The sequence below is a fragment of the Sabethes cyaneus genome, chromosome 3 (assembly GCF_943734655.1).
Source record: "Sabethes cyaneus chromosome 3, idSabCyanKW18_F2, whole genome shotgun sequence".
NCBI lineage: Eukaryota > Metazoa > Arthropoda > Insecta > Diptera > Culicidae > Sabethes > Sabethes cyaneus.
The window spans coordinates 54,239,742-54,261,578 of NC_071355.1; the positions used below are offsets into that span (position 1 = coordinate 54,239,742).

At 41.3% G+C, this 21,837-nt stretch overlaps 1 protein-coding gene across 1 annotated transcript in view; it reads left to right on the plus strand.

Moving 5' to 3' along the window:
* The window catches only part of LOC128742964 (mucin-5AC-like), a 135,657-nt gene that overhangs the window by 33,208 nt on the left and 80,612 nt on the right, over positions 1-21,837 (plus strand). Inside the window, exon 2 of the mRNA XM_053839462.1 lies at positions 11,120-11,183. The gene's annotated coding sequence lies outside the window, so the exon portion shown is untranslated. The remainder of the gene's footprint in view (positions 1-11,119; positions 11,184-21,837) is intronic.

The window sequence follows — 21,837 nt, forward strand, 5'->3', positions numbered from 1 at the left end:
GGGTATTTTTCCTCAACCCCGTTTTGCCTTTTTTACAACGCTTACGCGAAAGTTGCCCGGTGAACAATTTCGATTCTACTAGGTGCAAGTAACGGCGGGTATTGTTATGATAATTAATAATAGATTCGCCATCCTAGCAGGGTTGCCACATGCTCAGAATATTCTGTGTTTAACAGATATTTGAAAGAAATCGCCTGTGCAGAATCTGTATGCATAGAATACAGATTTTCGCCAAATTACACGAATTAAACAGATTTTTTAACTTTTACATGAGAGTGAAAGAGACGAAAATAGTCAGCAAAATGACTCTCCGTCTCTTTCACTCTCATTGTTTTGCATTGGACAGATTTTTGCACCGTTCCCTCGCTCGCTCCCAGATTTTTCCAACAAAAAACACAGAATTATATGTGGCATCCCTGCATCCTAGATGACTCCGTTTTTCTAGGACAAAACGTTCTTCTGAAATGTCAGGGGCCTCACCTTTTATATATGTCTGGGCACGCTAGTGAATATAAGTCTCTTTCCAATTGAAAATTTGCCTGGTTCATATATCAATTAATAGAAAAATAATAAGTATATTTGGTAATGATAGACTTGAAGGCAGCTGGCACCAAGTTGTCTAAGACACATTCCAGCGTTACGGGACACAATTAGCACCCATTGTTACCGTGTAAATCGTCTCCGATTTCACCAATTTCTTGACAAACACCATGTAAATAATTGTTTAAAGAGTACTTTATCTTCCACTAGAATGATAGGGATTTGATGAAACAGGAACCGATCTGCATAGTAGGGATAGTGTCTCGTAACGCTGTAATGGGTCTAAGCTTCGTCTAAATAACAGAAAATAAATTGGTTTGGGCTATAAATTGGGCTATGCACCCCAGGGCACACCAGCTAGAACATTTTTCAATTCAATTCCTATTATGTAATGAATACAAACAAATGGAAGATATGAAGGTACTAACAATCAGTCAAAGTTAGTTGTACAACAAAGACAAAATAAGGATTCGAATGAACGCCTTGCGTTTAAAAATCCTGATAAACCAATAACAAAAACAAAGACAAAATATGCTTTGTAGACAATATATGTATGTACCATGAATGGAATTAATTACTCGTGAACGAAAACAAAGGAAAAGCGTTTGATTAACACATCCTTAAGACACACAGATTCTCCAAGAATTTGGTTCACAAAATCCTCCACCTTTAATTGGCAACTGCTGTTATTGGCATGGTTTGATTGATTTTTTTGTGTTCACTAATCAACGCCTATACTGTGGCGGTTAACAATTCGCTTAATGACTTTATAATTATCCAATAAAATACAAAAGAGATGATTAGTAGATACAAGCATTCAATAAGTTCGATGATGAAGGCAATTAGCCGCCAACCGTTGTTCGAGGTGACGGCTAAAAGAAGAGCTAATCATTCAAACTCGATCATTGTTATTCATTAGATTTTTATTTTCGAATGAATATTTGCATGCATTTTATATGACATTAAATTTCCTTATGGAGATGTGGGGTTAAATACCTTACACCAATTAAATCGTAGTTTTGAGCCTTAACAGCTTCCTCGGTACAATAGTTTTGTAATTTTGCTTTTCTCAATTGTAGTGGATGATATTGAATGCCACAGCCGCTGCTCGATGGTCTGATCTATTACGAAATAATATTGCGCTTGACACAAGGGAGGCTCTGTAGCCACAAGGTTACTGAGTCTGCCTTGACAAGCGAGTGGTGGTGTGTTCGAATCTTAGTAGAATCAACCCATTCGATGTTAAGTGACTTTAACATGGGTTTATTCTCAGGGTTCTCCACATCTTTCATTCCTACTGAATTGTGCATTTATAATTGTAAGAGTGGTACTTGCTTGAGGTGCTTAATGAGGCCTAAAAGGGTAAATTAGAACTTTCTTTAGAGTCTTGCACTTCTTGGCTCTAAAGACAATAGTTTGTCTTCTAAAGATAATAATTTATTTAAAACTAAATCTAAAAATAATAATTTATTTAAAACACTGGAGTTTGGATGGTTTTGTCGAAATTTTGGGTTTGAAAGCCATCACTAGAGAGTAATAAAATCCAAATTGTTACTCGGGTGTAATTGCCAAAGGAAACATTGATAAAGTACGTGAATTCGTGAAGGTTTCCATAAAATCACTGAATATTTCATATCAATAGAACATAGCATATGGTATGCAACAAAACTTCTTCACAGTTGCTTGAATAAAGTTATCTCAGTAGAAAAAAATTTTAACTCTACAGTTTTATCCAAGGAAATCGAACGCCTCTTACCGGGGCTAGTTCTAGTTTGTTTTCACAGTAACTGCACGATTGGGACATCCCACAATTTTGAATGATCACAACCACTCAACAAGGTGTGCTATGTACGTTCTGGAGCTAGAGGAAATCTATTACTCCCCTTAAAAGATATTAAATGGGTCATCGCCCGGATTAGCTGAAAGGCCGAATTTTATTATTGTATTTCTAGATTTGCAAAGTTTGCAGTCACGATGACCAAATCCATAAATATATTAGTGTTACAACCGATAGCAATATTTAAATATTTTTGTTATTTTATTTAAATCTCCCACTACAAGTGGTGGGACCCATAACTCGTCTACTTGATGTTCGTCTGATGATGGAGCGATTTTTACGACTTTGTCATTTTCCACTTCGATGCATCGAACGACGGGCGGCGTCGTCGGATGCTTTGGGGCGATCATGATCAAAACAACTTTTTCCCAGGGAATAAAATACTGCTAGGAGAAAACCTTTCCTCATCTTTTTAAAGTTCACTTTGAATGATGCATTTTTTTTTTATAGATTATGTAGTTTTAGTTTTTTGCTGTTGAACATTTCACTAAAATTATTCAGACAGTAAAACAGCTATAATTTGCAGTTCCGGTTGCATTACAACTATATTGGCACAACTTAGCTTACCTAAAAAGCAAACTCATATTTTAAATGGCATGCATCTAAAATTTATTAGTGGCTAAATATATAATAAACTTTCTCGAAAAACTGCTCTGTGTTGATACTGCACTACTCAATCAATATCACTACGTATTGAGTTGCTACCGATATCGTAAAATTTGGTTGGTTTACAAGGTAAATTTCAATTCCTCAATACAATCTAACAGATTATCAGTCAAATTTCCCGAACGCAAACGTACCAAATCTGCGCAGGGCTTGATGCTTATAGAGTCTGAACTTCACCATTACTCCATTCAATTTCTCTAATGGAGGTATTACACATGACCAACTGCTTACGCACGATCTTTGTTGTATGGTGTGCTTTATAGTGTATTTTCATCAGAATTATAGAAAAATTAGTTTCGAACTGGTCAGTTTTGCATACTACTTTTACAAAAGTACCAAACCAAATCATCCACTGAAAGGTGCTTGGATTCCCCGAACCTTTTACGTCAATGGGTGGTGGTTACTGGCCACTTCCTTCATCCATCGTCGCCAGTATTCGTTACAGATGTGAAAATGGGAAAACTGCCATTTGGTTTAGTTTCCATTTTCACATCAGTTGTATTGGAATTGGCGGATTGAACATATCCAGAAAAGATCTGTTCGACTTGTACTATATTAGCTTCCTTGATGTGATCCTGTTAACCTACCGCCGTATCCAAACCGTTGCTGTCTACTGGGTATCGATACGCTCGAGTACCGTCGTAAAATGCACCAGCCTTTTTTTTATTACGAAACCGATGAATGGTTGACATTGATTCGTCGACGCTTTTGTCTCTCATAAATTTCCGTGCTTCACCACTTGCCCTTCGCTCAATTGGCCTGCTTAACTAATTATCATCGCACGTTGTTTGTTTATAAAAACCCTTCACCGCCTGCATTAAGACCTTTGAGTTGACTAAGGGAATTTTCGATTTTAATTAAATTACACAGAAATTTGTGGCGAAACGGAAGAGAAAAGGCCGGTGGTGTAATTGGAAACGCACTCTACGCGAGATTGAGAGTTGTGGGTTCAAATCCCACCTTTACAGTCAACTTTTTTTCACAGTTTGCATATCATTTTGCACAGTTCTTCCAATGTTCGTTCTTCACAAAATAAAAAAAAACATTTACCCTCTCATAAGAAGTAAAAACTAATATTTCAGGCAGTGAGAATAGATATTCAAAAAAGCAAAGCCATGGGTTTATACCGTCTTTAGACATTACCCTTCTTTATCGACAGACTTCGCAGCCGGCTGTTAGAGTACAGGAAAATTACGGGGCCAGTGCAACGATCCTATTGACTCTAACTAGCAAGCACCGCCTAGCCGAGATTCGAACACATACGACGACTAGCTTGTTAGACCAGCATCGTACCTCGAAGCTAACTGGGTAGTAAATGACTGAAGCATAGTAAGTCGAAACGTCCGCTGAAAACATTTTAGTTCTTATTTCTCACCGAAAAAGTCAACAAGAGCAACATATATAATATTTTATAAGTTTGACGCTTATCCATTTATTAAGACCATTGTTCAGATAAATATTGTAATAAATAAATGAATAAATAAACTTCCAGCTACTAATGAACTCAGGTTGGTTGTTTGCAGGTTCAAGGGTTACGCAAATTTTACGGATCTTAGAAGCCTAGGTAGAGTCACTTAGGTTCGAATCCAGTAGCAATTGGCCGGGTTAAAACGGTTTCTATCCCGGAGACCCTAGCTGCGTAATACACAATAAACTACGATCTTATAACGGACTAGTTGAGCCCGAATCTCACGATCCGGAAAATATAAATGTCTGTTAAGAATTCAGAAAACTGCGGATACATTTCATTGGCCAGTGTTTGCGAAGATTTTCAATCTTTATATTAGTTCTTTGAGTTCTTATATTGCATAATATAGCTCTAAGCTGTTATACATAAAAGAGTCATAGCAGGAAACTTAAACAAATAGTTTTTATGGTCATATTGGATTTCATTTAACTAAATAAATACATTATCTCCACTGTGCTGATTCTATAGGCGGGCAATATGGCTCTTTTGTGTGAGTGGCTCAGAACCGTCTATTGTATGCCGCAAACCGATTCATATGGCCGGCAGATAGAACCGAGTGGCAAAATTCTAACTTCAAGAAAAACCCATTCAGTTTCCTGCATTCGAAATCATCTTCTAACTCTGGCTGTTTGCAACATTTATGTAGTCTGATTAGAGTAAAATGTTGCTTAGAAAATTCTTGATCATTTGCTATCAATAACTCATTTTTTTAAATTTTCCGACTTGGTCCGGTCTGATTTAACACCGACCATATGATATCGCGACAAGCAATCGAGTTGAGCAGGCGAGTCGAGCAGTCGAATCAAGTAATCGAGTCAAACAGTTGGGTCGAGCAGTCTAGCCGAACAGTCAAATCGAGCAGTCTAGTCGAGCAGTTAAATCAAGACTTTCAGTCAAGCAGTCCGGCCGAGCAGTTGAGCCGAACAGTTGAATCGAGTGGTCGAGTCGAGCAGTCAAGTCAAGCAACTGATCGGTTTACAGTTCAATCGAGCAGTTTAATCGAGCTGTTAAGACGAGTAGTCTAGTCGAGCAGTCGAATCGAATGGTTTAGTCAAGCAGTCGGGTCAAGCGGTTAAGTCGAAAAGTTGAGTCGAGCAGTTCATTCGAGCAGTTGAGTCGAGTAGTCCAGGTGCTCGAGCTCCAGCTAAGTCGAGCAGTCGAGTCGAACAGTAGAGTCAAGTAGTCCAGTCGAGCAGTTAAATCGAGTTGTCGAGTTAAATAGTTAAGTCAAGCAGTTGAGTCGGGCAGTCGGGTTGAGTGGCTAAGTCGAGCAGTCCAGTCGAGCACTTGAGTCGAGCAGTCGAGTCGAATGATTTAGTCAAGCAGTCGTGTCAAGCGGTTAAGTTGAACAGTTGAGTCGAGCAGTTCATTCGAGCAGTCGATCCGAGCAGTTGAGTCGAGCAGTCAAGCTGGGCAGTTGAACCGAGCAGTCGAGTCGAGCAGCCCAGTCGAGTAATTTATTTGCGTTGTTGAACCGAGTATTCTAGTCGAGCACTCGAATCGAACAATTTAGTCAAGCAGCCTAGCCGAGCAGTCGAGTCAAGCGGTTCAGTCGAGCAGTTAACTCGAACAGTTGAGTCGAGCAGTTAAGCCGAGTAGTCCAGTCGAGCAGTTGAATCGAGCAGTTAAGTGGAGCTGTCGAATCAAACAGTTAAGTCAAGCAGTTGAGTCGAGCAGTCGGGTTGAGTGGCTAAGTCGAGCAGTATAGTCGAGCTGTTGAATCAAGCTGTCAGTTGAGTCGAGCAATCAAATCGAGCAATCGGGTTGAGCAGTTGAGTCGAGCAACCGATTCGAATAGTCCAATCGAGTAGTTGAGTCAAGCAGTTCATTCGAGCAGTCGAGTCGAACAATTGAGTCGAGTAGTCCAGTCGAGCAGGGGAATCAAGCAGTTGAGTCGAACAGTTGAGTCGAGCATCGAATCGAACAGTTGAGTCGTGCAGATGAATCATGCTGTCCAGTCAAGCAGCCCAGTCGAGCAGCTCAATCGTGCAGTTAAGTCGAGCAGTCGGGTCGAGTAGTAAGTCAAGCAAATGTGTCAAGCTGTTCAGTCAAGCAGTCAAGTCGATCTGTCCAATCAAGCAGTTGAGTCGAGCAATCGAATCGAACAGTTCAGTCGAGCAGTTCAGTTAAACAGTACAGTCGAGCAATCAAATCGAGCAGTCTAATCGCCCAGTCCAGTCGAGCAGTCTAGTCAACCAGTTGACCAATCGAGCAGTCCAGCAGCCGACCAGCGACTGAGAATACAACCCATTGCTACGAAAGCATGACGTGCTGTCAGCGACCTGTTTTTAGTTACCGATAAGTCTCTTATGACGTCCTGTCAGAGACCTGGTTTTCGGTACAGACATAAGCCTCTTATATAAATAGATGTTACAAATGACCCATTTATTGTCTAATTTTCTACTTTTTCCCTTTCACACATTATCCTAAACTTGATACGGGAAGAACATCCTAGCAAGAAATGATTTGGTGTCAGTACCTGGTAATCAACCCACTCAAGTGATATGAAGGTGAGCTATCTGCAGGTGAAACCGTTGCTCCAAGAATAACAGTCTCCAAGGTCTCGTCGTCTGATTTGTGAACTGTCTGCAGAATTATCCCTGTGGTGACCTTGGCCGATCGAACAAATTTCTCCCAGGCGCCACCCAAATGTGGTGTAACAGGTGGGATGAATTTCTGTGTTCGTGAAGATTAATGCTAAAGTTCCGATTTCTCCGATCTTTTTGCTTTCTTGAGCTCCCAATTTGCGCCTTGGCAGGAAATTTAGTTACGGTTGGTGCTCATTATTGTCTATGAGCAACCATGTTTTATGGATAAGACTGGATTTGTGAACTATAGAGTGGAGTTTTCCAGGTGTTCCCTGCGACTGGATACTTCTTCTTTGAACGTCTGCTTTTGAGCAATTTTCCACAATAGTTCTGCTCATTCCAACCCATTTCAGTATAAGTTCAACACATTTCAGTTAGTTTTAGTTTTGTAGTTGTACTTAATCGTCTCGTCGAATCGAAGTTGGTTGACAGCGTGATGAAAGAAAAAGTTTTATGTCATTTTGTCAAGTACTGCAAAATTAACGAAAATATAATTCTAAAAGGGGGCATCCATAAAGTACGTCACGCTTATAGGGGGGAGGGGGGGTAGACCTAATCGTGACGATTTGTGACATAGGGGGAAGGGGGAGTATGAAGTTATGTGACGTCACATGAAAAAAAGTCAAATTGAAAATTTATTCGGAAAATTATAATTTAGCCTTCATTTTAAGATACTACTATTGAAGGCTTCTATAAAATTAACATTCTGATGGGTTTTAAAACAAATAGTTAAATTTTTTGAATGAAAACTTTTTTTCAACATATATGTGTGAAAAGGACTCATTTATTCTTCTATGTAGTATGAACTCTCCATTACGGTTTTACAGAATATGCAGTACACCGCTGAAGAGCTGCTTGAGTACCGCCTAAAAGATTTTTGCAACCGCAAATAGCAGTCGCACAAACTCCTGAGGGGCTACGGGTAGCACAGTAGTCTAGTAGCACAGAGACCCATGGCAATGTTTTCCCTTGATATTCGTGCTGAACTCAATCGATTAATATAAACTCATTCCGAAGTTCCACGGCTGCTTTTAAGGTTTTTCGGTATAATTTATACTGCCCCTCACTCAAAAGCTCTCTGAAGAATAGAGTTTATGCCACTTGCGGACTAAGTTTCGAATCTCAGATAGTGTTGAATGATTGCACGATTGAATGAATACACAAAATGACAAAATCCGTCAGAAAAGTTCTTCCAAGGCGTGTTGCTGCAAGACGTCAGCAGGAGGTTCTGAGTCGTTCAACTAGATCAGACGAATTTGAGTGGATGGATGTAAAGGACGTGGATATGCGCGAAACATTAATCGACGTCACATCAGCGACTTCTGATCATCTTCAAAATCCGTGAATCGATGACTTATTAGCTCGAAAATTTGCCTTTTTTATTTGCTAGAATTTGATAGCTTTAAATAAAAAGATTGAAATGCATATCTAATTCTTTTGTTGTGAAGGGGGGGGGGTTGCCGTGACGTGACGTACTTTTTCAGGGGGGTCACCGAATGTGTGACGAAATGTGACAAGGGGGGGAGGGGGGGTTGATTTTGGTCAAAATTTCCGTGACGTACTAAATGGATGTCGCCAAAGCTGTAACCGAATTGTGAGTTTTGAATATGATTTTGATATTATTTCCGCGCTGAATGAATCAATATATTTTATTCATTGCTGTTCAGCACTAAAACCGACATCCATTACCACACGGTTACATGCAAATCGACCGGTAGCGGAATGCGCACCAAAAGCCATTCGAATTCCGTCCACGAACTCGTAATTAAAAGGATACACGATCGCAGTTTAATTTAGTTTCAATTATCCACCTGGACAGCAATGAGCTCTACACCGCCCGGCCGGGCCGGGCCGACCGTGCATGCGGTTATCCAATCGGCTCAAGTGCACTTTTTCACTAACCCTGAGGCGAACAATGATTTCGCGCGTCGCTCTCTTGTTTGTGTGTGTCTGTGTACGTGTGCATTGTTTTTGCCTTGATGCACAGACATGTTTTATTGCATCACGAATTTTGTTTTCCTCCTTGTGGCAGGAAGGCAACAACGATCGGCGGGGAAAAGAGGGTCGGGCGCGCCAGCATCCAATTCGCGAAAGAAGATAATTCCCCAAATCCTACCGCCCGAAGAAAGGTAACATGGCATCGTCGAGCCGATCGCGCTGATTGTGCTGTTGTGCTTTTGGGAAAGCTTACATAAAACATAAGATGTGGGCTGGTTTTTGTGGCTTTCGCCGCGCATTCGGTCGGAAACCGGTTCTCACAATCCAGTGTTTTCGATTCGGGATTCGCTATAGCAGTATAGCAGTACGAGAGGACAAATGTTCGGAACCAATTCGGTTGTTTTTTTTTTGGCTGCCATAACTATTGGCCTGTCATTTTCACTGCGCATATGGGTGGATTTGATGTAATCGAAATTCGCACTGCAATTTCTTTCGCCATTAATGAATGGATTCGGATGAGCGATTTTCGCTTTACATTCCCTTGGAGTTGTGGCGTTGCAGCCTGTGGCTGCCAGAGCGCAGTGTACCAGCCAACAGGAGACTGACAGGGAAGGCAGCATTCTCTCAATGGAACCTGTCTTGTCTGCGATGAACGAAGATAATCGTCTGATAAGAGCTGGAAAGGTGTTCTTCCTTGCTGGTCAGAAAAAACAAACCAGTTATGAATCGATGAAATCCGGAAATTTGAAACCGGTTTGGCTCGGTTGGCACTAACAAATTGCTTTCCCGTGTTTGGACGAGAATGCAATTTTTCAGCCGTCCACAGGACGGGCATGCATTTGTCTGCAGCGAATATTCTGTCCCGGGGAATGACTCAGTGTGACTCATTCGAAGACAATTTTGTGGATTCTTGCTTAAGTTTATAATTGAACTGAAATTATGTACAAATTTATCCCTTGGAGGGTGGTTTCGAAATTGGTTTGAAAGTGGATCAACCGGCCAACTCAAGTGAAATACATGAATGACCGATTAAGCTCATTCAACATCAGCAGAAGAATAAATTCCAGAAATCATTCAACACTTACCAGCTTCCGACTCGTTCAGACACGACGATGGATGAGTTGCCACTTTTTGATCCATAAGCAAATCAAACTACATAATCACAACCTAACAACCACGGACTCTGACCTGCCCTCCTTAATATTTTCGGAGACCACGTCGTCGTGCGTCGCGGCCAACCGGTACATGCCATCAAGCATCAACTGTCCATCCGTCCGTCCGGAGGATGAAGTGGCGGAGATATTTACAGTTACATCGCTCAGCGCGCGAGCGCGTGGACGCAAATCTGTCGATTCTACAGAGTCATCATCATCATCATCATCATCAGCATCATCAGTCGCGTTCGCTCTACGATTGTTTATGGCGGTCAGCAGGCCAGTCGCCCCAAAAGAACAAACCTTTAGGACTTCCTCTCTCTTTCCGTCTATTGACACGTGATGTGAAGTGTCTACTGGCGGGACGTGGGGACTTGGAATGAGATTAATAAAAGGCTATCATTAAGTGCGCTGGAGAAGCGCGAGCCATTCACCGACCCGAGCCGATAGAAACTGGTCGGTGAGTTTTGTAGCGATGACCCTCATTTGCGGAATGTGAATCTGTTTTTATCTTATTGAGGTTAATTTTTTATCACCAGCCGTATATCTGATCGTGATGATTACACTTCTAAAACCATTGATTCCGCTACGTCGATCTTGACTCGTCTCATGAAATAATTCCATGCCAATAAATCGAGAAGAAAAGCAGCCAACCAGCGCACCAGCCAGCGCGGTTGAGCCAAAACACAGCAATGGTCAGCTGAAATCTTCAAACAGGTTTCATTAATGCGCTGTAATAAATTTTCGTTTCGTTTAACATTTTTGGAATTCGTAATCATCGTCAATTGGGACGCACGGAAGAGTGTAACAGAAAAAATACGGTCGGCACATGAGTAGATGAAAAATTAAATTTTTGCACCTTTGAATTTTTTATCATTTGGAAATAAACAGAACTCTTTAAAAATGCGGCATTTTTTTCCTCTTGCAGATCCCACCAAATCGATGTCGGTTGTACTCTTGACAACATTTGCTAGTTGGATAATTTAAGAAAGGTAAGTTCAAGGAATCTCACTGCTATGTCAGACAAGTTAACAGCTCTAAAATCTAATTAAACAAGCTATTTCAATTCGAAAACTTGATGAACTTAATTGTTTTTGTGCTTGAATGAGCCACCACCCCGAAGACGATCGCGACCGCGATGATGAGATCAGCCAGTCTCATCATTTTTTCCAAGAACCAAAAGCTCACGTACTCTATCTATATAGTTACTCAAAGCAGCCAATTTGGATTTTACTTTGTGTTTTTTTTTTCAATGCTTTTTAGCAGTTTTACTTCTGCGTTTTGAAATTCTACTCACGCAAGAATTCCGACGGAACGGCTAACTTCAAGGTCATCTTGCCCTCCCCTGTTGGGGATCTTCTTGGAAGATTCAAACAGTGATTGTCGACGATTTGAATCATATCGGAATTTGACCGTGAAATCAAATTGAAAAAAGAAAAAAAAACGGGGATTCCACTGCTTTCGAGGTGTTTGCGTTTTTTAGGCTTCGGGGAATTCGATACCTACTATATGTAGCAACTGAAACTGCGAAACGAATGATCACGACGGGACAACTGCGCTGTAAGGTTTAATTGGCGATAATGTGCAATTTAAGTTTCGATTTGCAAATTTGTGAAATTTTCGTTGCCTGTCATCCGAATGATTAATGTAAAAGATTTTCGTATCTTGAAGATACACGGGATATAAAAGTGATGAAATATTAATATTTAGCGTGCATTTCACGCTTATTTTCTAACTTTATAAATCAAGGTATTTGAACTAAAGAATCCAGTCGAAAACATGTGTAGCAGCTAAACGACTACAGAACTAGAGGGGTCAAAATTATTGGAAAGGAATCGTAAAACATCGAAAATATAACGTATAATTTTGCCTCAGGCAATAAGTTATACGAACAAAGGATATACACTAAAATGGAGACGATAAAATAGTACGATGAGCATGGCCGTAAAAATAATGAAAGGATTATACCATAAACCCTGAATATTAAACTTTGAAAATTAGAGCGAAACTAGATTTGATCCATCTATTAAGGAACCTTTGTTATAACCTCTTATTTATCATTTAAGATAGAAATCGACACGACTTAGAATCATAACTCAATTATCTTTTATCGCGGTGTTAGTTGGTTCATGTCATTTTGCTGACAGAAAATTAAGATTGATAAATAAATAGAATAAATTGCTGGGAAATTTTATTTCGTACCATAACTTGAGCCATCATTTAAAAAGATTGCTTACAGTAATTAAAGTATATTAAATGAGAGGTTAATTCTTTAAGAGAGAAAATAATGTGATGATATATGGCGCACTATGATGTTTCAGAGCTTATACACTTCCTTATACACTGAAATAGCCTTTCATGCGGTATGTTTTTACACGAATTTCGGAATTTACGCGGTTTTTTCTGCTATTTTCGTAATTTACGCAGTTTTTTATTACGCGAATTTCGGAATTTCCACGGTTTTTTTACGCGGATTTCGGAATTTATGCGAATGTGCTCAATTAGTCTATTTTCTCGCCTAGTGTTTAAATCCACAAAGTTTTTTTACGCGAATTTTTGTTTTTTACGCGAATTTCGGAATTTACACGATTTTGATTTACGCGTAAATCCTTTGCGTAAAAAGCGACTTGACTGTACTATTACATCTTTTATGCGTATAGTAGAGATTTGTACGTTATAATATTGAAGACACTTAACAACGACACTCTTATAGCTTAAGGGAAGCTTAGAAAAGTAAGGAAAAGCATTTCTGGTTCGTTTTTGTTTAAAATATCCAAAACAATTCATGTACTCTCGCAAATTTGTTTCTTTGAAAAGTATTATTCGCCCCTGAATTTTTGATATTTTATGTAGAGAGTCTCAGCTTTCCAGCAAAAATTATAAAAATAAATATTTTGGCCATACACAGCATGAAAACACGCAAGAACAAATATTTTTGATGCTTGGGCAATCACAGAGCTTCAGCTGATACCAAAATAATAAAAATCAATTCAATGGTTGAGAAGTTATGAATTTTTAAAGAAGGAAAGCTTGGGAAAATCGGCGAGTTTTGGGAACAGTTTCACTCCCCAAGCAGCAATCTTAGTTTTATTGTACTCTTATGGAGGCCTTTAAGACCAATCTTGGTCTTAAATACCATCATAAGAGTGTAATAAAACCCAAATTGTTACTTGGGTCAACACTTTTAAGGGGGCATAGTACTTTTTCAATTAAAAAAATCGAAATTTTTTTATTGATTATTTCGAAAGATTAACATTTTGACCATATGTGTTTCAAGTCATTTTGATGAATTCTAAAAATTGACAAAGTTACAGCTATTTGTAACGCGCGTGTCTGGAGCGATTACACAGCGAATAAAAACTTCAACGTCGTTTTTCTCGAAACCAGGTTTTGAAAGTCGGCTCAAATAAATATCTCAAGAACGGCTCAAGCAATTTTCATGATTCTTTTTTTGTTTCAAAGCCAACAAAATTGTCTAGTGTTTGACCCATCTTGTTTTCAATATTACAATTTTTGTATTTTTTAGAAATGTTCAAAGTCAATTTTTTCGACTAAAAACCTTACTTTAATGCTTGAATGTCCGCCATTTTGTTATGCGTTCGAATTAAAAAAAAAAAGGATGAGTCAAACACGAGATAATTTAATATACTTTCATGTCGTTTTGGAATTTTTCAATTCGGATAAGCCCCCCAGCGCCAATCCATGGTACAGCAAATCATGTTTCTTTCGAATGATCATGTTCAAGGAGCCGTAGGGGAGAGGGGAAGAGGTTCACATATGCAAATAAAATTGTAAATATTAGTATAAAGTGCAATGTTTAGAATGCATAAAACCCGAATCGATTTGCTTTTCGCGTTATCGAGAAATAAGGCAAAAAATATGGTGTAAAAAGTACTATGTCCCCTTAAACATTGTTGCTAATTTTCATCGCGATGATAGCTCATCGCCAGCATATCAGTGCACTGTGGTCCAGAAAGCCAAATTAAGTGGAAAAAATTGTTTACTCAGTAGTCGTTGATTTTAGACTATTTACGTCTTAGCAACAAAATCTTGATTTAGGATGCCGCTTTTTTTGGCATAAGCTATTTTAGGGTGACCCTTAAATTAACCAAGATCCAGAAATTATCTTCAAAACGAAACAAGATAGAGCGATATTCACTTCAGCAATTTTATAGCTTGAAGTATTTTGAGTAATATTGCAGAAGACGAAATCCTTCTATCTCGAACCGTTTCCATATTAGAGCGATTTTCCTGAGTCAAGTTAGGGTGACACTGCTATTTTGCGATTTTTCTCCATAACTTTTTTATTTTACATTTCTCGCAAAACACTTGCTCGGATGACTTGTGAGGCTCAATAAGACGCAACTTTTGGTGAAAAAAGAAATTGGCTATCTACTTTACTTCTACACTTATATTAATTTTTATGATGAAAATAGGCCGTTTTCAAATGTTAGTATCTCAGAAAGGTGCAAGCAGAATTAAAATCGGTTAATTGCGTTTGAAAGATCGTGATTTTTTGTGTATAATATCAAAAAATTGGAGGGTGGATTTTTGTCTATCTCAAATAAATCAACTTTGAATATGTGTGGTTTTAACATATTTAAGTATATAAAAGTAAACGAGTTGCGCCATAACTACGGGACGCCTTGACTGTTCTTCAGCAAACTTGGCGTACAAGTTTCTTGATACAAGTGAATCAGCGCAGGGGGCTGACAAAAAGGGGGTGGTCGCTAAAAAGGGGGAGAAGAGGTCCAAATAAGTAAAAGTGGCTGCGATCATCTTGCATTAAGGGGCGAACCAGCCACAGGCTGAAAACCTCTCAAACATAGAATAATAATAATAATAATAATAATATCTTGCATTTGGTCTGTTAGAAGTTGTACAAGTGGCTGGGAGATAAGATGAAGAACGTGTGAAAAGATGGGAGGGTCACAACTACGGAAGTAGAACAATATAAGGAAGCCTTTGTTTCTCTTTCATTATCTTCGGAGAGACGTACAAGTTGCTGTAGACAAAATGGTCGCTGACCGAGGAGAGCTAATCAAGGGGAGGGGTAGATATGTCTAAATGAGGAAAAAAGCTTTGTTTTTTGTATTATGAGAATTTGCAAACTGAAACGTAGTGTTGTGAAGCCCGCATTCGTGTGGTCCAATTTTGTCTCACGATTTTCTTCTAACGAACACATATGCATGAGCATTTCTCTCGGATTTCTTTTCTGATATTCTCATACACTGCGACAAGTTTTTGCCATAGCGTATTTAGTTATCACCTCCCAGTTGGCCTCGAGGTATGATGCTGGTCTAATAAGCCAGTCGTCATATGTTCGAATCCCGACTGGGAGAGGCTGATAGAGTTAATAGGATCGTAGCAACTGGCCTTGCAATTGTCCTGCACTCTAACAGCTGGCTAATGCGTACCCATACATCCAAGTGTGCCGCTCGTGCTCACGACCTATGGACAGCTCGTGAGCTTTGGATTCGCGGGCGGGATGTGTAGAAAGTTGATATGAGGCTGTACACTCGCGAGTGTGTAGGTAGCAGAATGTATGCACACAGCGCAAGCAGTTGTTTGGCGTAGGCTTGCGTCAGTGGAGTAAGCTTCGGATGCTATGCTTTTCACACTCGCTCGCCTGAGATTTTCAACCTTATCGAAAACAGATGTACAAGTGTCTGAAAGACAAAAAAATGGTGGCCTCTGATGAAAGGGGAGGGGCGAATCACGGAAATCCCCGGCGCGGGTAGAAAACTATTTAAACTTCTCATTCGGTAGTTTCACTCAATGATACTATGAAACACATATGGTTTCATTACTTTGTCTACCATTCCCTCTGTTTATTGGATAGTCTACCGTTTTTAATGTCTAACCTCATTATGAAGTTTAAGTCAACAAACATGAGGTTAAGTTTATACATTCTCTTTTAGATTTGGACCACTCACACAACTTATAACGGTTTAAATGCAAGATAATTACAGCCACTTTTACTTATTTGTACCTCCCCCTCCCCTTTTTAGCGACCACCCCGCTTTTGTCAACCCCCTGTGCTGATTTACTTCTGTCAAGAAGAGTGTACGCTAAGTTTAATCAAGAACAGTCAAGGCCTTCCGGAGTTATGGCGCAACTCGTTTACTTTTATATACTTAAATATGTTAAAACCACACATATTCAAAGTTGATTTATTTGAGATAGACAAAAATCCACTCTCCAATTTTTTGATATTATGCACAAAAAATCACGATCTTTCAAACGCAATTAACCGATTTTAATTCTGCTTGCACCTTTCTGAGATACTAACATTTGAAAACGGCCTATTTTTATCATAAAATTTAATATAAGTGTAGAAGTAAATTAGATAGCCAATTTCTTTTTTCACCAAGAGTTGCGTCTTAGTGAGTCTCAAAAGTCATCTGAGGAAGTGTTTTGCGAGAAATGCAAATTAAAAAACTTATGGAGAAAAATCGCAAAATAGCAGGGTCACCCTAACTTGACTCAGGAAAATCGCTCTAATATGGAAACGGTTCGAGATAGAAGGATTTTGTCTTCTGCAATATTACTCAAAATACTTCAAGCTATAAAATTGTTGAAATAAATATCGCTCTATCTTGTTTTGTTTTGAAGATAATTTCTGGATCTTGGTTAATTTAAGGGTCACCCTAAAATAGTTCTTGCCAAAAAAAGCGGCATCCTTAAACAAGATTTTTTTGCTAAGACGTAAATAGTCTAAAATCAACGATTACTGAGTAAACAATTTTTTCCACCTAATTTGGCTTTCTGGACCATAGTGCAGTGATTGAAATTTCGACAACTGGTGATTCTCTCTTATCCTATTCCCTCGAGATGCATCGCCGACGCAAAAGCTGAAAAAAAATGAATTGATTACGGTCGTAGATGTTCACTCGGTATCTCACTCTCACACACTCATTGTTCGTCGCTGTCAACAAGCCGAGAATATATTTTGTGATCAAACGTAAACCAGTATGTTTTTTGTTTGTTTCGAAATAAAACAGTATGTTTTTTGTCAAAACATAAAAGTTTCTAGTTTATTTGACGGTTCTATGTATAAAACTTATTGTCCGATAGCGCATAGGAAATACACACACACACACACACACACACACACACACACACACACACACACACACACACACACACACACACACACACACACACACACACACACACACACACACACACACACACACACACACACACACACACACACACACACACACACACACACACACACACACACACACACACACACACACACACACACACACACACACACACACACACACACACACACACACACACACACACACACACACACACACACACACACACACACACACACACACACACACACACACACACACACACACACACACACACACACACACACACACACACACACACACACACACACACACACACACACAGGCCTGCAATAATGGAGGTGATCCAAATCAACCTCAATCACTGCGACACTGCACAGCAACTGTTGTGGCAGACGACAACTGAAACGGTAACGGTAACTGGATAGCAGACACAGCAGGAATGGCCGCGACATTGGTGACAGGCCGATATTCCATCCAGGAGGAGGTTACAAGCCGATACGAGGGTTTCGCGGTCGCCAAAATAACGGAATCTTCGTGTGCAGCTGCTATGCTCTCCCAAGATGGACGCTGGAACAGTTCCGCCCCATGCTGAACGAACTAACTGGAGAGCTCATTGGACGGAGACCGATTGTCATAGGAGGTGACTTCAACGCCTGGGCAACGGAATGGGGAAGCAGATGCACGAACGCCAGAGGAACCAGCCTACTTGAAGCACTGGCAACGCTCGAAGTAGAACTGAGCAACGTTGGAACCACCAGCACCTTCCGCAGAGATGGCCAAGAATCTATCATCGACGTCATCTACTGCAGCCCGTCGCTGGGAACCGGCATTAACTGGAGAGTGCGGGAAGAGTACACGTACAGTGACCACTAAGCTATACGGTACACTATTGGCCAACGGAACCCCGTGGCAGCACAGACAGGAAGAATTCACGAGCGGCAGTGGAAAATGGATGCATTCGACAAGGACCTCTTCGTCGAGGCACTACGACCACATAGCGAAGCCCAGAATCGTACTGCTGATGAACTGACCGAAGCGCTAACTAGAGCATGCGACACAACCATGCCGAGGAAAGTGGAGCCCAGAAACCGACGGCGTCCGGTCTACTGATGGAACGAGTCACTCAACGCATTACGCGCTAACTGTAACAGAGCTAGAAGACGCTTCCAAAGAGCAAGAGGTACCGCGACTAGAGAGGAAAGAAGAAGTAACCTCCGCGTTGACAAGGTCGCACTGAAATACGCGATTAAGCAGAGCAAGACAAACTCCTTTAAAGAGCTTTGTAGAGAAGTAGGATGCTCCTGGGGCGATGCATACGGAGTAGTGATGGCAAAGACCAGGGGCCCATCAATGCCAGCCGAAGGATTGAAGGCCTCTTCCCGAAACACGAGCCAACGTCCTGTCCCCCTACCCCCTAGCGGACGCTAAGGGATGAGAACGCCGACGAGAGAAGAATCTCCAATGACGAACTAGTCAGAATCGCGAAAGATCTGAAGATGAAGAAGGCGCCGGGCCCGGATGGGATCCCCAACGCAGCTCTTAAGGAGGCAATCCATGCATTTCCGGATTGCCGCACGGTGATGCAAAACTGCCTAAACGAGGGACACTCCAAACAAGTGGAAAATCCAGAAGTTGGTACTGTTGCCGAAACCAGGAAAACCGCCGGGGGATCCAGCGTCATATCGATCAACATGCCTGCTGGACACACTGGGGAAGCTACTAGAAAGAATTATCCTAAACAGGCTATCCATATACACGGAGGGCGAGTACGGATTGACACAAAAGCAGTTTGGGTTCCGGAAGGAAAGGTCCACACTAGATGCGATCCGGGCTGTCGTCGAGACAGCAGAGAAAGCATCCAAGCAGAAACGCAGAGGAAACCGCTACTGCACAGTGGTCACTATCGACGTTAAGAATCCATTCAACTGCACCAGCTGGGAAGCCATCGCAGCAGCGCTCCATAGAATGAGAGTCCCCGACTATCTGTGCCGAGTTCTGAAGAGCTACTTCATGAATCGCGTGCTAGTATATCGGACGAACCTCGGAAAGAAAACGGCCGCGATCCACAAGGCGTTCCACAAGGATCAATAGTCGGTCCATCTCTCTGGAACGGTATGTACGACGGCGTGCTAACCCTAGAGCTACCAACGGAAGTGGAAATCGTTGGATTCGCGGATGACATCGTTATGATGGTTACAGGCGAATCGCTAGAGGAAGTGGAGGCATTGGCGACTGAGTCAATCCGCAGGGTGAAGAGTTGGATGCAGTACGCGAAACTGCAAATAGCACACCATAAAACGGAGATTATACTGGTCAGTAATCGGAGAGCAGTCCAACACGTCCGACGTACCGTCGGAGAACATATCATAACCTCAAAACGCGAGTTGAAGCACCTGGATGTGATGATCGACAATCGGCTAAAATTCAACGGTCTCGTTGACTAGGCATGCGAAAAGGCAGCGAAAGCCATCAGTGTACTGTCTAGGATCAAGCCGAATAACTTTGGACCAAGCAGTAGCAGGCGCCTCTTAGCCAGTGTATCATCGTCGATACTGCGGTATGGCGGACCAGCCTGGATTACAGCGCTCCAAACCCAGCGCAACAGAGCGAAGCTGAGAAGTACGGCCCGACTAATGGCCATTCGAGTTGTGAGCGCATATAGGACTATCTCATCGGAAGCTGCGTGCGTAATTGCTGGGATGATTCCTATCGACATCACCCTGATGGAGGACTACGAGAGCTATAGGCAAAAGGAGGTCAAACGAATTAGAAAGCTAATGAGAGCAGAATCAATGGCTAATTGGCATCAGGAGTGGAACATGACACAGAAAGGTAGATGGACCCACAGGCTCATATCGACTCTCTCAGTTTGGGTGAATAGGAAGCACGGGGAGGTGAACTTTTACCTAACGCAGTTCCTGTCTGGTCATGGTTGCTTCAGGAAATACCTTTATCGGTTCGGGCACGCCAGGTCGCCCTTATGCCCGGAATGTGGGAACGTGGAAGAAACAGCAGAGCACGTGTTTTTTGACTGTCCCAGATTTGCTGCATGGCGGGAAGAATTGCCGTCCGGTCTTACCGTCGGAAATATGGTGGAGGAAATGTGTCGCAACGAGAGCATTTGGAATGCCGTCAATAGCGTAATCGCACGCATCATGTACATGTCTGATCTGCAGCGTAAGTGGAGAGCGGAACAGCGACCTAGCATCGTCAATTAAGTTTTTATTGGATGAAAGGTGGCCTAGGGAACAAACGTCTCTGAGCCGCATATGACGCCCCAAAGCAACTCGATCAGGGGCGCGGTAAAACCCTAGACTGGATTCATATGTGTGGGGATGGGATTTATCCCGAAATAGTCCCAATACTCAGATCGGTCCTTGTTGAAATAGGCATAGCAAAGACACCCTGCGAGGGTGGCTGTGACGGAGTGCGCGTCATGTTGGAGGGCACTTCCCAATCGGTACACGTCTCGTCAGGTCAAGAAATCCCGCGAGGGTGGCTGCGACGAGGTGCACGTTATGACTAACAGCACCTTCTAATCGGTACACGTCTCGATGGGTACTACGAGCTAGCTGCGCAAATGACCAGCAACGTTAGCCTGCGTTGATAACTGCAAAGTGCATGAGCACGGTATCCCCTCGATATGCCTGAAGGAGTAACGCTAGAAAGCGTGATAAATGGAAAAGTGCAAGATCACAGCCTCCCCCTGAAGTAATACTTCATTGTAATACTGGGGGGATCCAGGCAGAGGGTGGGGATCAGGTTTTGGTGGGCGAAAGTCCAACACAACGTCCGGGTTGGCTCCGGATAAGAACATTAGTTTTCCGAAACCTTGTAAAAAAAGAAAAGAAAAAAACACACACACATACACACACACGCACGCACACACACACACACACACAGATGGTCGCGCTTAATCGGATTTTATCGTATTGAAATACCTATAGAGTAAGGAGGGGTAAAAGTGCGATGCGGGTAAAAGTGCGATTCAACGATTTATCGGTGCAGATTTCGAGTAAATTATCTACATTGGCATGGATGGGTGACTACTTTCACAGCTTGAATTTAATGTAAACTTTGGTTGCTTACGAAGCATAGTTGCTGAGTTATGTGCAAATGTTATTTTAGGGCGGTTTTGATGTAATATTTCGTTATACGACAAATATGATATCAACAGGAGGATATTACTTGTTGAAAATTTGTAGCAGCGTTTTACATCGCTCACATATCTGATTTGAAAATACGATGAAAAGAATTTACAAAATATATTTCGCTTTTCCGTAATTTAATCTATCCCCGTCAAGCGCTTTGCGGGGTAAAAGTGCGATTCACGGACGGGGCAAAAATGTATAACTAGTTATATACAGCTTTAGGCACTATATTACAGTTACTAGAGATGCAAGATCTGCAGAAAACTGTGTACTCTACAGATGTTGGCCGAAGGAAAACAATGTTTTTCGGCTGATGAAACAAAAAACAAACGTTTGGAAAAGTTTCGATCTAACGGCGGCTGCAATACATCAGCGCAAAA